This window comes from Tursiops truncatus, chromosome 13, assembly GCF_011762595.2.
Source record: "Tursiops truncatus isolate mTurTru1 chromosome 13, mTurTru1.mat.Y, whole genome shotgun sequence".
In the NCBI taxonomy this organism is placed as follows: Eukaryota; Metazoa; Chordata; class Mammalia; order Artiodactyla; family Delphinidae; genus Tursiops; species Tursiops truncatus.
The window spans coordinates 60,024,052-60,036,064 of NC_047046.1; the positions used below are offsets into that span (position 1 = coordinate 60,024,052).

The following is a 12,013-nucleotide window of genomic DNA, read 5'->3' on the forward strand; positions in this document are numbered from 1 at the left end:
ATATAAACAAGCCATCCTTACAACACATTTCTGTGCATACTTCTGTCTGTTTTAGCCCAAGTAGATGGATTTTTAGGGGCAACGAAGAGCCTACATCCCCTTTGGTATTCCTCCCAGATCTCCTTTCGGCTCCTGTGCCATACATAGTGATATAAACATAAATTCCTTATAGCTGGGCTCCTAAGGCTCAGTTAAGAATTGTGAAAATTCCAAATCTTGCTGCAGATGTGGGGCACTCTGAAATCACAGTGAAAAAAATGTGCCAGGGAGCCAGAAAATGAAAACCCAGAAAAATGCTCCTTCCCCCACCTTTCAAGTAGTGAAACCTGGTCTCTTGGAGCATCTGCAGAAGGAACCACGTGATGAGAAATCTTCCTGTAGTGAATTTCTTGCAACCAGGAAGGCAAGGATTCCAAAACTGCAATCCAGTCATTGTCAGACCTGGAATTCCCTTCCTGGGACAATTACATTTTGTTCCTGCTTAGCTCCTTGTTGCTTAGCAACCACAGTAGCATAAGGGGAAGCCACTGGAGAGAAGAGCCCTTTCCAAAGTGGGGCTGGGGTGGGAGTAATCAGGAGTAAAAATTGCCTTCTCACTTCCTAGAAGAGAGAAAAATACATTGTGATCCTCAGAGGCGGGTAGAATTAGGCTGCATCCGGAGGCAGTGATTTAAATGTCCACATCATATTTAATTATCAAAACCAGTATTTGAACAGAATTATTTAACTTGCAGTGTAACTTTATATCTGATATTTCCGGTAAGACTCATGATGATTGATACCTTAGGATAAGATTATGGTTCTCAGTTTACACATGAAGAAACTAAGGTAGAGGGGGCTGAAATAATGTCTTCAGCTTCACCCAGCCAGTTAATGGCAGAACAGGACTAGAGTCCAAGTTTGTCAGTATCTATCTCTCCACTGTAGCTTTTATTGATTGATTCATTCTTTCTTTCATTTTTCATGATATAAAACCAATGTTAATCTAATATACATGGATAGGCCTGATGGTGTTAAAATATTAGAATTTTTAAATACCTATTGCTCCAAACTCACCCCATACCCTTCACTGTATCATCCTGTCCCTCCTGAACCTCCAAAGGGTCCAAAAACTAAAGAGATATCAACTGGCTGAGCAAGGCCATGTGTCAGTATACATTCTGACCAATTGGCTCCATATCATATTGACTGTTAACTATTTTTGACATTCCATGAACTCTTACTGGATGTACGCTGGGCTCCAGGTACAATTTTATTCAGTGACAATACGGAGGTATAATGCAAAGCCCTTGACCTCAAGGAGTTCACAGATTGTGGTTGGGGGAAGTGAAAAATAAGGGTACACAATCTTTCCCTGAACACTTCTCAAGGCAGGGAGCTCATTACTATTTAAGATGATCTGTTCTCTTAGGTCCAATCATGGAATCATCTTACGTTCCATTATATTGAGCTGAGATTTGCCTCTTCATTACCTGAGCTGATTGTGGCTTGCTATGCCCTATAGAGCAGAGTCAAACAAACTAATCCTTATTTTCCCAAAATGTCTTTCTTACATTTAAGGACAGCTTTCACATCCCACTCTGACTGTTCCCAATATGTTCTCACTGTCCTATTGGGACTCTCTTGTGTCCCGGAATCAAAAATGGAGAGAATTCTACAGCTGGCTTGGTCCTCAGGAGACTTTAATATACCCTTCCTTTTTCAAAAGTGGGATCCTAGAGTCAGAGAGATGAGAGGACTTTCTAAATAAGCTTAGAAGTTAGTCTCCTTAACAATTTGGTCTGTGGTCTTTTCCTTACATTGTTGGAACATACTCCCAATTTTTACATTTCCAGAATTGCTCCCAAACTCCAAAAATCACTACAATTCACTGTAGCTATCACCTCCGTTGGTTAATGCTACCTAACCTAAGAGGATAGGAGCTTTCGAAGTATCCTGATCACATTATGGGGCATGCCCTTTCTATTGGGTCAGTGATTATCAATGCTGGTTGCATATTAGAAGCACCCAGGGCATTTATTATTATTAAGACCAATTAAATCAATATGGGTCTCAAGCATCAGTAATTCCCTCAGGTAATTCTGATTCACAATAAGTGTTGAGAAGCACTACACTAGATAATACTACTTCATTTTCTAAAAAGGTGAGAATCAATACAGTATTTGAACTGAAGAAGGGAAGATGACTGGCTCTGAGGATTTGATTATACAATTTGATCTCAACTTCTTACAAAGGAATAATGGATGCGTTTGACTCATTTCTTTCTACCTTTAGTTTCAGAGATGTGAAAATGACATGACCAACCTTTGTACTTTGAACTACACATTGCTTATATATATGCCTTTTATCTAGCTCTCAAGCCATGTAGGGACATGATTAACTTGCAGCTCCTTGCAGTATCTCTTGTGTGGAGCCTGGAGTGAGGGGGTACTATTATGATCATTTTACCAGTTAGTCACAGGGATGCCTAAAGCACAGAGCAACAGCCCAGCTGGCAGCAAGTCAGTTATTTGGTGATATCAAGGGGACATTTATTCTTGCCTATATTTATTGACATTGCGTGTGCAAGGAACAGCCCTGTCCTCAAAACTTTTACCTTTGGTTGGAAAAACAGGTTATAGGGGGAAAAAAGGTATATGTGTAAAAAGTGGAAAAAGAAATATGTATGTTAAATAGATATTGGGTTGGCCAAAAAGTTTGTTTGGGTTTTTCCGTAAGATGGCTCTAGTAGCACTTAGTTGTCATGAACTTCGTTCAAAACAGTTTTGTTAGATTGTATTGTGACAACTGTCATATCAGCATGCATTTAATAAAAACTTACCAAAATTGGTGAATTTTTGTGTAGCCATTTTAATATTGAAGATGGAAGAAAAAATCAACATTTTCAGCATATTACGCTTTATTATTTCAAGAAAGGTAAAAACGCAACTGAAACACACAAAAAAGATTTGTGCAGTGTATGGAGAAAGTGCTGTGACTGATCAAACATGTCAAAAGTGGTTTGCAAAGTTTCGTGTTGGAGATTTCTCGCTGGATGATGCTCCACAGTCAGGTAGATGAGTTGAAGTTGATAGCGATCAAATTGAGACATTAATTGAGAACAGTCAATGTTATATCACGCAGCAGATAGCCGACATACTCAAAATATCCAAATCAAGAGTTGAAAATCATTTGCACCAGCTTGGTTATGTTAATCGCTTTGATGTTTGGGTTCCACATTAGTTAAGCGAAAAAAAACCGTCTTGACCGTATTTCCACATATGAATCTCTACTTAAACATAATGAAAACATTCCATTTTTAAAACAAATTGTGATGGGCGATGAAAAGTGGTTACTGTACAATAATGTGGAACGGAAGAGATTGTGGGGCAAGTGAAATGAACCACCACCAACCACACCACAGGCCAGTCTTCATTCAAAGAAAGTGATGTTGTGTATATGATTGGATTGGAAGGGAGTCCTCTATTATGAGCTCCTTCCAGAAAACCAAACAATTAATTCCAACAAGTACTGCTCCCATTTACACCAACTGAAAGCAGCACTGGATGAAAGGCGTCCAGAATTACTCAACAGAAAACACATAATCTTCCATCAGGATAATGCAAGATTGCATGTTTCTTTGATGACCAGGCAAAAATTGTTACAACTTGGCTGGGAAGTTCTGACTCATCTGCCATATTCACCAGACATTGTACCTTCAGATTTCTATTTATTTTGATCTTTACAAAATTCTCTTAATGGAAAAATTTCAATTTCCTGGAAGATTGTGAAAGGCACCTGGAACAGTTCTTTGCTCAAAAAGATAAAAAGATTTGGGAAGATGGAATTATGAAGTTGCCTGAAAAATGGCAGAAGGTAGTGGAACAAAATGGCGAATACGTTGTTCAATAAAGTTCTTGGTGAAAATGAAAAGTGTGTCTCTTATTTTTACCTTAAAACAGAAGGAAATTTTTGGCCAACACAACCCGTAATAAATGTGCAGCAGTTCTCAAGAAGATATGGTTTATGACTTCACCCTTCTACTATTTCTGCATCTGTGCTCTGTGTACTTTGTAAACATCTCCTTTCTGATATTTCCATATATTAGATGTAGTTAGAAGTTTGCATGTCAGTCTCTACCACTGGGTTGTGAATTCTGAGTTTGAATCTCTAGTTGCTACCATCTTGTCTGGTATAATTCATGCTACATAATTATTTGCTGAGTGACTGCAAGATGCTGACATTGGAGACTGTAGGACTAAGAGATGTGTGTTGTGTGTATTCCCGTCAGCTGCTCAGATTGCCCCTTTATTTTCTCAAGGATCCTGGGGCATTGGGAATAGGTATCTTAAAATTGCATGGCACTAATTTTCAGACCAACTTCTTTACTAGTTTCGGACTTTCTGGTGTTTTAGGATCTGGTTCTCAGATAACCAAAAAGTGGCCTACCAGGGAAAGAAGATAAGAATTCCTGTGGAGCTTCTTTGGTGGCGTGGTGGTTGAGAGTCTCCCCGCCTGATGCAGGGGACACGGGTTTGTGCCCCGGTCCGGGAAGATCCCACATGCCGCAGAGCAGCTAGGCCCGGGAGCCATGGCCACTGAGCCTGTGTCATCCGGAGCCTGTGCTCCGCAACAGGAGAGGTCACAGCAGTGAGAGGCCCGCGTACCGAAAAAAAAAAAAAAAAGAATTCCTGTGATATTTAGCTAGGATTTGAATACAGGTCCCATTCCATCAATAAACATATTGTTCAGGGGTGTGGTTTTAGTTTTTTCAGGAATCCCTTATTATTATATACAAAAATTATATTATTATATTATTAATGTTATTATATGCTTAAAATTTAAAATATATCCAAAATACAGTATATGTAATGCATATTAGTATATGTAGATATACATATATATATATGTGCATATGTATGTGTGCTTTATATATAGCTATATAAAACAAAGAGTGAGAAGACCCCCCTTTCCTTCCCTTCCTCTCACCCTCATGATCAAAAAATGGGCTACATGTATGGAAGGAACATTGACTGAGAAGTCACAGGACATAGAGTCTGTTTATGGCTTTGCCTTAATTTAATGACTTGGAGCAGTCCACTGCATCTCTGTCTCTGTTTCCTCAATTTTAAAATGATGGGGTTTGACTAAGTGATCTCTCAGGTAAACTTTTACTGCACCATAATGCTGTAGACTTACCATCTATTATAGTGAATTTTTAATATGCCGTGTGCTCTCTGAGCTGCTCTTCAAAGAAACACAACACAGGATGGAAGACCCTGTAAATATGCTAAGGTTAAGAAGGGAAAAGACTTGGGCAACAAGCTTTAGTTCTGGCTCAGATGACACCAGCCAGCCATATGCTCATGGGCACATCCTTCTGATTTCTGGAGCTCAGTTTCTCCATTTGGAAAGTGTAGGCAAAAACCCACATGCTATCTTAGTCCTCTGTGGGCTTTGGTATAGGATTTCAGAAATCTAGGTACAGAAGGAATCAGGCAAAGGTCATCTGATTGCACAGAATCTTTGTTTTTGACATCAAATTTTGTGCCTAGATCTTTATTTCTATTATCAGTTCATATGTCCTGCTGATTTTCTTTTCTAATTAAGCATTACCTTCCCACTAATAAAAAGAGTACTCCAGTATAGGGGTAAGAGAAGACCTATTGAAACATTGCTCTAACAGAGGTCTTGCAGTGATGAGTAACAGAGGAAACGTTTTTGGCCAATCAGAACATTTCTCTGAAAAAAAGAAGACAGCAAGGGTACTTTGGTCAGAGGGCAGTGATCTTTTCAGAATCAGACTGAACCTGATCCAGGGACATGGACCAACATGGGAGTTACGGGGTCCTCAGAGCCAGTCTCCGTTGCTGTACTTCATTACATCGTTCCTCTGAAAAGAGTGATGAGAGTGAAGAAGCTCTGTGACAATTCACACGAGCAGGCGACCCAGGTCTTCAGTGGCTGATGTGGTTGGTGGGGGTCATTCCCAATCACTACCGAATCATTCCTCAATCCAAAGTCCCAGAACTCTCAATATAAAACGTGGTAAGCAGGAGTTCTCTCACAATCCGAGTTCTGAGTAAACTCTACACAAGGTCTTTAAGCAAAACCACTTGCAAACCTTCCTGAATCCCTATCTGTCCTATAATGTAGAAACACCCCTGAGGGGTTACATTTCTCAGTTGCCTGGGGTTGCAACTGAGTGGCCTGAATAGGTCCACTTTTGCAGCCCCAATACAAATAGTCAAAGAGATTAAAATACCACTATTTTGTATGAACTGAAGACATTCCACCTTATTCTTTTCACCATCCTTAATAGAGAATTGCATGCCAACGTCATCTCTCAGTGTCTTTCCCCTCATCAACTGTCGAATTTTGGTGAATAACGAGAAAATGCACATAAGCATCTGAATGCATACATGTCGCTTAACAAAAATATAACCCCCTGAAATGTAATTACCAGGTTAAAAAAATGCACCCAGTTTCAGAGCCTATCACATCTCGCGCCTCGGCGCGCAGTTCCCCCAACACTGCTCCTGTTGTGTCAGATAGTGGCAGTGTTGAGCCCGGGAGCCGGTGCCGAGCCCGCGGCGGTCCCCGCGGCAGCCCAGTCTCTGCGGCGGACTCCGACGCGCAGAGCCACTGGGCCTCGAGGGCGTAGGGGAGCGGGAGGGGCGCGAGGGCGGCGAGGGGTCCCCGGTCCGCCTCCACGAAGTGTTTTCCTTCTCCCCGGGCACAAGCCCCACTCCCTCCAATTGATCGAAATTCACAGAAATTCACTGCAGGAGGGTGAAGGGAGAGGTCGCTCGCCTGTTACTGGCTGTGCCTCCCCCGGCTCAAGTCGGGGAAGCGGCCCCCGATCGGCTGTTCGAGCGGTGTGGGTTCCCGCATCCCCTCCGAGGCAGATCGCGGGGTGGCTGTCCCCGTTCGGCTCCGCCGCGCTGCCGCTCCGATCCTCCCCCTCCCCCGCCCGCGCCCTCCCCCTTCCTTTCACTAGGACTCCGGGACTCGGGAGAGGGCGCGGGAGGCAGCCACTCGGGCCCGACCCCACTCCAGCGCTCGCCGGGGACGCGGGCGGGTGGCGAGGGGACGCGGCGGGGGCGCGGGTCGGGCGCGGCCATGGAGCGGCGGCGGCGGCGGCGGCGGCAGCACTAGCGACCGCGGGCGGACAGGCTGGCGGGCTGGGCCGCCGGGCGCCGCGGACCGAACTGCACAGCTCAGCAAAAGCGCCCTCGCCCTCCGCGCGCCGCCTCCTGCGAGCCCGAACCCGGCAACATTTTTTAAGGCTCCAATCCATCCTTTGAAGAAAAGAAAAAAAAATAGCATTGATTGGAGAGACTGGGATATATATAATTTGGGGGGTGGGGGGGCTCCTGCTAAAATTAGCCAGGCCCGCGGCGCGCGGTGTGCGAGTGTGTGCGTGCGGGCGTGTGTGTGTGAATGTGATTACTCCAGGACTCCTCGGGCTCCGGAGACGCCATTTTCCCCCTTGATATCTCTCTCCGTAAATCGGTGGCGCGGCGCAGGCGGCAGCGCCGGGCGGGAAGCGCGGGGCCGGCCGGGGCGCCCGCCGCTCGCCTCCGCCTCCGGGCGCCCGGGGGCCCCGGCGCCCCCCGAGCGAGGGTGGCCAGCCCGCGGCTCGCCGTGTGACAGATGCTCATCGCCATGGAGTTGCCGCAGCAGCACCTTCGGGGGCTCGGGCGAGCGACGGGAGCCGGGATCTGAGCGAGCGCCGGGGCCAGCGGAGCCGGAGTCGCCGGGACGTGGGTGAGCACGCGCGGCGACCTTGGCCCGGGAGCCCGGCGCCCAGCCTCCAGCCACGCCGCGGGCCGCCGCACGCTCGGGGTCGGGGGCGGTGTGTGTTCCCTGCATGAAAAAGTTAAAGCTGCCTCGCCGGGGCTTTGACTTTGCACCGATGGGAAGGGGGAGACCGGGCCGAAGGGGCGGGATGCCGGTCCCGGCGAGGCTGCCGAGGATGGGCGCGATTACGGCCCGCCGGCTGTGGGCAGAGATGCTGGCTCATTTGAAGTGACTCGTTGGTGGCGGCGTTGGGCTGGAGGTCTGGGACCTTATTGAGTTTGGCCTAATCTGATCCCCCCCCCCCCCCCCGCCCCCGACCCCGGCCTTCTCCCTCCCCACGCCTTTTGCACCCTCCCTCAGTCCGGCCGCTGACTGCCGGGGCTGGCGGGTTTGGCGTTGGCGGAGTGGACTAGAGAGGGGGAGGGGGGAGGGAAAGGGGTGGGAAGGCGGCAGGATATTTTTTTCTCTCTCTCTTTGTAACTTGCAGGTTAAGTGGAGCTAGAGAGCTACATTGTATCTAGTTAGATTTTTTTGGGGGGGTGGGGGGGAATGTATCAGAATCTAACGTGTCGTTAATAGAAAGAAGAACAGGGAAGAAGTGGTCCAGCCGGCTAAGGTTGGTGTGTGCTTGCGTCGTGGCTCTGTGTTAGTCTTTTTCTTAAAATCTTAATCAATGGATCTGAGTCTCTTTCTCGTGCTCTCCGGTTTGGGGACTCTGAAAAGACAGGAATTCCCTTAAAAGCAGACGAATGCCTTTTTTGAAAGCACGCATTGTGTGTGTTTCTAGAGGAGCCGTGGTCTTGGGAATTAACGACAGGCTTCCCCGTTCGGTCGTTTCCAGTGGGAAATAACTCTTGAAAGGGAACACTTCAGTATCGATTTATTGTTTTTGTCTTTCAAACGATTATCTCTTTGACTAAAATACTGTAGAAGTTCCACAGAGACAAAGTCAGGTAAACTGGACTGGGCAGATCTTTAGCAAGATGGTGATAACGCTGATGCTGTTTTTGGTGTGTATTTGTGATGGAAGCATTGTTGGGTAATAGCAATTTCTGATCGGTAGAGCATGCTGGCTCTACAAAAATAAGGAACTACCGAAATGCTGTCTTCCAGTCCCCATCCCCTACAGGCTGCACACACCCCTCCTATCACAACCCACACCAGTTACAATTCTGAAATAGGATCCAACTGGAAGTATTTTCTTTGGAGATCGGAAAGTTGTGCAGTTGGAAGTATGAGATGAGGCTAGAGGTGCTGGGAGTGTGGGGAGCGGGTTCTTATTGCCCCCTGATGCTGCATTTATTCTTTATGTGTGTCTCTGTGGGTTCTGAGGGTGTGTATGTTGGTCTAGGAGGACTGTTCAGGGAAGGATTTCCGATTCGTTTCCGCTTCAAATAAACTGTCCTGATAATCTCATGGTTGACATCTAATGCTAAAAGGCCAATTTGTGTTTCTCTGTATCCCTGCAGAAGCTCTCCTCCGAAAGGGCAGTTTATTTTGGAATTCTACCACAGCTACTTTTCCTTCCAAGCTTCCCCGTCCCCTTCATCACTATCCACATCTTTTTTCCTAAAGTTAGTTGGAGTCTATGGTATTTATGGAGATACTAATATTACTTATTTTCCTCTTACATTATTTGTTATTCTCTTCCTTTTCATTCCTTTACTCTTCATCCTGTTTTTCTTCTTTTCCTGTAGTTTTATGCAAAAACTAACTTCATAAAGTCGCTATTGCCAAAACTATCTGGCAGTCCTGCCCCATCTTTTACCCTCCTGTAGTTTACACAGGTAAATCAGATGTGCCCTTCCTAATCCATCCTTATCCTCAAAACGTGTGTGTATGTGTGCACACACACACTCGTGTGTTTTGGAGGGGCAGGAGTCGTTTGGGAAAGAAGGACGTGGAGAGGAGAGGAAGGGTGTTCTATGCAGGCCACATCTGCAACACTGGGGCCAGACCAGGATGGTCTGGGAGAGTTATCCTCACACACCCCAGTTGGATGTTGTCTGGCTGGGATAGGGAGGCGGAGCCAGCTGTCCAGGGGCCTGTGAGGGAGGAGAAAGTTTGTAGCACTTTAAAATGTAGCCAGTTTACAATCCCAGGTCACTCCCTCCCCTTTCTCCTGCTTTCTGTGGTTTCTGCCATCCCAAGACTAGTGGAGGGAGGAGTGATATCTTTTGCCCTGACTCGGAAGTCCCAGGTTTCAGTTAAGCTGAAGATGCAGTATTTTCCTCTGTACTTAATTGCTTTGCCTGCTACCAAAGAAGGGCTTCAGGACAGATCAGAAGAGTATGGTTAAACACAGAGTATTTGCAAACTCCAGGGTGTATGTAGCCTGAGAAGATAGGAGACCAGGTACTCAGAAAGTGCTGCTTTGCACACCATCTCCCCTCCCCCATTAAGGAAAGAAAAGTCTTAGTCTTTGGAAGTTGAATTGGTGTTAGAGCTGGGCTCTGGGAGCTGCTAGCCACTATAGTAACCTGAGCGGGGCTGGGGGGAGGAGGTGGTGAGTGAATGCTATTGGGAGCCAGAGGAGGGAAACAGACTTGTCTACCTTAGCAGGGAAAATAGATGTGTCACTGGAATAAACAAATTGGAGGTGGGGGATGGGATGGCTTGTAGTGAACATAAGGAGGAGTGGCTGAGAGGCAGTGATGTGGTTCCGAAGGGGGCCACTCAGAGCCTGGGAGAAAATATCAACTGCCTTATATGTTCACGAATGGGGTAGGCAAGTGAAGGAGTGTAATCCAATCTTTCGTATGTTAACATCAGAACATCCCATAGGAAGGCACTGCTGGCAGGCCCAGTTCTGGAGTTCACACAGGGGAGTCCTAGGGGTGTACCTGAGTGAACCAAGGAGCCCCTTTGGTGGTGCCACGAGGGCTTCTGGTCCTGTGAGTGCATTTATTATTCATGGCAAGCTAGTTTGTAAATCACCTGACCTAAATGAGGGCTGGGGGCAAAGAGAGAACAGTGCTTGGAATCTCTGTAGAAAGTTTAGTTGAAAATGGTCAGTGGGGAGAGGCAGGAGTTTGCTGAAGAAGAAATAAATAGGTAGGCACTTTCCTCTGGATTCTTGATTCCATTTCTGCTGTTATCTTGACTTTCAATTCCATTAGGAGCGGAATCAATACTTCTCTGGCACAAAAAATGTATCTCTAGGAGGGCAGAGTTCTTTCAACCTGGTCATTATTTTTAGTTGTACTTTAGTCTCTGCTCTGAAGCTTCTATATGATATGCAAAAGGAGGAAGATGAGAGGTGGCTGGCTGGATGGAACATCCTTTCTGAAATCTTGTAGAGACACTGAAACTTGGCTGGGCCTCAGCGGCCCAGAATGCCAGTTTTTCCCTTGGAGACTTGAAGTTTTAATTGAAACCAGATAGCTATCAAGAGTGGACCTGGCCAAACAAAACCTTGTTTTCTTCACTGCTCAGGAATGGGAAATAAATAATTTTTTGCTGATGGCATTTCAAGTTGCTTCAGTTTTGCTCCTGCCAGAAGAATGGGGTAAATTATTATTAACATATTAACATTGTAAGAAGTTGCAGTGCCTTAAAAAATGAGATAACGTTACCGAGTTTGCTTAGAGACCCACTGTGTGGGAGAGGTCTATTTAGGGGTGGAGGTGGAGACAAGAGGCTGCTCTTGTCCTGGAGGGGTGGCAGCACTGCCCTGAGAAAAGGAGGCTCATAGAGTCCTGGCCACACATCACTATGCTTGGTCCTTGGGTTGCTGTGAAGAAGTGAGCAAAACAGTCCAATTCCATTGCTATCCTATGGTATATTGTGAAACCTGGCGAGCTTCCCAAAATGTTTTGGGTCAGGATTGAATAAGGAGTACAGCCATCAGACCTATTGCCATAGGTGTGAGCTTCATTTAGGGTTGTTTCTAAAGGAAACCCTGGTGTTTCACAAACTCTCCATGAAGTTGCAGACACTTTGGGCAGCCAAAGGCTTGTTAAGTGCAGAAAAGTAAACACCAAGTTGCCCGCAGAGTGTACTACTTCATAAATGCAGGGGAAAGATGCCAACTTACATTCTTGTTTGGCTCTAAGTATTTATTTCCATTTTCACTTAGCCTACTACTAGATTCTCATGCCTCCTTAGACATACTAGGTTGGGGCAATATGAAGTTTTTGGGGAAACTGGTGACCTTAGATAACTGAGTCCAACTTAGTGGCCCTTACATTTCACATCTGGAATTTTCAGAGTCGGGTCAGAACAGCTTCCC

General features: G+C 45.8%; 1 protein-coding gene across 5 annotated transcripts in view; it reads left to right on the forward strand.

Moving 5' to 3' along the window:
* Positions 1-6,670: 6,670 nt before the first annotated feature.
* The window catches only part of SETBP1 (SET binding protein 1), a 378,062-nt gene continuing 372,719 nt past the window's right edge, over positions 6,671-12,013 (forward strand). For 2 of the 5 annotated variants that reach the window (XM_019936976.3, XM_073790681.1), the window contains exon 1: positions 6,672-7,749. The gene's annotated coding sequence lies outside the window, so the exon portion shown is untranslated. Of the gene's footprint in view, positions 7,750-8,318; positions 8,399-12,013 lie in introns of those variants that run through there. The other 3 variants (XM_073790680.1, XM_019936975.3, XM_073790679.1) reach the window with 3 other exon arrangements.